General features: G+C 52.2%; 1 non-coding gene across 1 annotated transcript; it reads right to left on the minus strand.

Annotated features, from left to right (window-relative positions):
• Positions 1–1,641: 1,641 nt before the first annotated feature.
• Positions 1,642–1,714, minus strand: TRNAI-UAU. Its single transcript has one exon. It is a non-coding gene; the product is annotated as a tRNA-Ile (tRNA).
• Positions 1,715–3,698: the final 1,984 nt, after the last annotated feature.

Consider the following 3,698-nt stretch of genomic DNA (forward strand, 5'->3'; position numbering starts at 1 on the left):
ATGCCCCCTGAGAAAGTTGGGGCCCTGCGTTCAGGTCTGCTTTGTCGTGCAGATTTTGGGGAGGGCTGGTTCCCTAGCCTGGGCTTCTGTCTCTTGCGGATGTGGACTGCTGTACTTCATGATGAAGTGCCAAGAGTTCGAGATGCTCCAAGATAGACGTGGCTCATCTTCCCAAGGTCAGGTTTACCAGATTATGGGAGAAAAACTACCATTATTTTTATATCAAAAAAGCCACGTATATGTTATGAAGTAAGAAGCAAAATTCACATTAATTTTTAAGAAAATGCATTATGAACAAATCTCAAACATGGAGCCCCTTCAAGATATGTCCCCAGATGCTCATGGTCTATTCCCTTCAGACAAATACTCTGGCCCTCTGTGCCTCAGTTTCTTCATCTAAGAAGTGGGATAACAGTAATCCTACAATTGAGGATAGGTTTGTGAGGGTGAATGGAGGTGGGTGTGAGGAACAGCTGGGCAGAAGCAGACATTTCCTCCTCCTATGCCGGCAGCTTTCATATTCCCATGCTGCTGTCCCAGGAGAAAACTCATTTAATAGTTGACGGGGCTTCCCCTAGCCGAGCTGGGTGTGACAACCTGTCTCCTGGCCATGTGCCTGAGCCCTCTTTATTATGGGGCCAGCCTAGTTCAGGGGACAGGGATCTGGGCAGGGACTGGCATCCTCCAATATCCATCACTGACTCTTCCCCCACTCACTGACCCTGGAGAAGCTGGAAGGAGAGGGGCCGGGGAAAGGGATGGCATGTTCCTTTTTTCCTGAAGACTCAGAGTACCAGCAGCATTTCCAATGCTACGCCTAGGAAGGAGGTTGTGAACTGCCAACCTGAGAGCTGAATCTGGGCCCTACCTGCATTAGTGTGGCCCACAGCATACTTTAAAACTTGGAAATCCCACCTAAAAGGGCTGAATTTCTTATTTCTCTTGAAAAGCTTAGGTTTATCCAGTTCGGCCCATAAGGCACGAATGGCAGAGTGAGCAGCCACTGCTACCTTTACAACAGACTTGGCCACAGTCCCACACCAGGCTCACCTGCCCAGCCCTTCCATTCTCATCACCTACTTGTTGCTATGGGCAGGAGAGTATGCTTTCTGACTGGCTACATCTCCTGAGAGGAGAGTTTTGGTCAGCAGGGGCCATGCTCTTTATTTTAAATTGGAGCAGTTTTGACCCTCTAGGGTGGCTGATGAGAGCTGGATGGCAGGGCAGGGAAGTTCCCAGGTCCTTCCCCTTCGGGCCCCCACGGGTCATCATCAGCCCTTCATATGGCCCTGTGCATTGGAGGGATCCAGGGGCTACCAGCGAAGAGCCCTGAAGGGGGTAAAGTTATTCTGGGGCTCCTGGAAAGGAAACCAAATGATCACATTTCTCATCCCTCGATCCTTGGACCTGAGTGATGGGACTCCCCTGCACTGCCGGGGTGGGAGGAAGTGTCAGTACTGAAGCATCCCTTCATGGATCTCCCAGAACAGTTTTTTAATTATTATTATTATTATTTATGCCTACAGCACCTGGTCTTTCTGGGTGGTCTCCCATACAAGTACTAACCAGACTGACCCTGCTTAGCTTCCTAGATCAGACATGGCGCTTGTTCAGAGTGGCATGGCCGTAGACCATGGACCGAGGCTCCACTGGGGCGCGAACCCAGGACCTTCTGCATATAAAGCAGACGTGCTAACCGCTGCACTATGGAACCACGTCCAGAACAGCTTTCTTGAAGGGAGTTGACTTCCTGACATCGGTGTCAGGATGGGAGCCCCCATTCTCCAAAGTCCCAGAGTATGTGTGACCACAAGGGTGAGGTCAGAGCCAACCTTGTCATTCATTCGTTTAACGCATAGTTGTTGTGTGCCTACGCTGGGCCAGCGAATGTGTGAGGCACCACTTCCTACTGTGGACCTTGGGCAAGTCACAGTCTCTGCATCTACCTCTCTTATCTTAAAAATCGGATCATTACAGGATCTGCCTCAGAAGGATGTTATGAGGATTAAATGAGATGACGCATGCCTCACCGTGGAGCTGGTACACGGTAAGCACGCAGTAAGCGTTATCCACGTCACCAATACCATTACTAATCAGACCATTCAGACCCCTGCCCTCCGTGGTGTTTCTCCGTCCCTGGCCTCCCTTTCCCGCCTCTGACCTCTCTCCTCTTCCTCCATGCTCTCCTCCCGCGCCCCCCAGTCTGGACTCCAAAGATGGCCCTGCCAGGTGCACAGAGGCCCCATTCTCTTGACGCAAGTCCCCTCGCTTGCTCCTGGGGGACCCTGCCCAGTGACCTCAGGACCCCGCGTTTGCGCAGGCAAAGAGGGGCCTTTTGTTTCTCGGCCACGTCCACCCGGCCCTCTGCTCCCGCCCTAATCCGGCTAATTACCGTCCACACGGCGGTCGGGCTTACGCGCCCACCACTTTCCCACGGCCCCAAAGAAAGCCCCTCAGTGCAGCAGGAGAACAGAGCGGCGATTCAGCCACCCGCCCCTCTGAGGCCTCGTGAACCCCGCTGCCACCCCTTTTTGAGTCGTCTTCTGCTCTGTCCTGTCTCTCTGCTTGTAGGTCTCTGGGTCTGTCTCCCCAATATCTATCTAGGATCCTTTTTCTGTCTGTCTTCCTCCGCGTCTGTCTCTCCTTGTCTCCTCTCTGCCTGTCCACTCTGAGGCTCTCTGTCTCTGTCTCTCTGAACCCTGTATCTCTCCCATGGCCAGGATTCAACTTTCTCACTCACTGTGGGTCCTTTGGGGGAGCGGTGTGCCTCAGGCCCTGTCTTCTGTTTTTCCTGGGGACCCCTGGGTCTTAATCCCTTCTGAGTGTGAGGAAACCAAGGACCCTCCGGGCCTGAGCTATATCTCTTGCATGGCTTAGGGGTGAAGCTCTGGGCTCTCTCTGGTGGGGGACAGCTCCAAGAAAGTGAGAAGCTCCTGAGAAGTCCAATGCTGATGGGGCTCTACCGCAGTGTGTGAACATGGGGAGCCGAGTAGACCCTGGGTGCTTTGCTCATGGCATCCTGTGGCCAGGCCAGAAAGGGGAGCAACTCTGAAGCAATCCCAGCCTTGGGGGCAGCCACCAGTCCCAAAGGGGGCTCTTCTAGAATTCATTGGGAGTACATGTCTAAAGGGTTCTGGGTGGGCCATGGAAGGGGTTCTTGTGGCTACTTTAAAGCCCAAGAAATTAATTTATTCACTCATTCACTCATTCATTCATTCAACATATATTTATAGTGCTTACTATATGCCAGAAACTGTTCCAGGCTACAAGGGAAAAAGTCCTTGGAACAATACAAAGATCCTGTGCTATATTCTACTGGGAGAGACTACAGGTAAATAAATAAGGAAAGCAGGTAAGAAGGGCTATGGAAAAATGCAAAATCAGGAGAGGTCTCCCCTCAGGTAAGGAGGGGTTGGAGGAGGCCTCTCTGAGTTGGTGATACTTGAGCAGAGACCTGCAAGGAAGTCAACGTGCTCTCACTCCAGAAGGGTGATGGCACTTGCTGGTAAGTTCCCACCACAACTGCCAGGTGACTCTTTGGGTGCCCTCAGCCCCCAGTCACTGAGAGATACTGAGACCCACTGTGGCCTGGTAGAGGTACCCGCCTCACCATGGGACAGTGGCCGGGAAGGGGCTGGGCAGAAGACGTGTGTTTCAGGAAAATTATTCCTGCCCCTCATTTTTCTTGCTTTTTCCTT

The sequence above is a fragment of the Pteropus alecto genome, unplaced genomic scaffold (assembly GCF_000325575.1).
Source record: "Pteropus alecto unplaced genomic scaffold, ASM32557v1 scaffold131, whole genome shotgun sequence".
Lineage (NCBI taxonomy): Eukaryota > Metazoa > Chordata > Mammalia > Chiroptera > Pteropodidae > Pteropus > Pteropus alecto.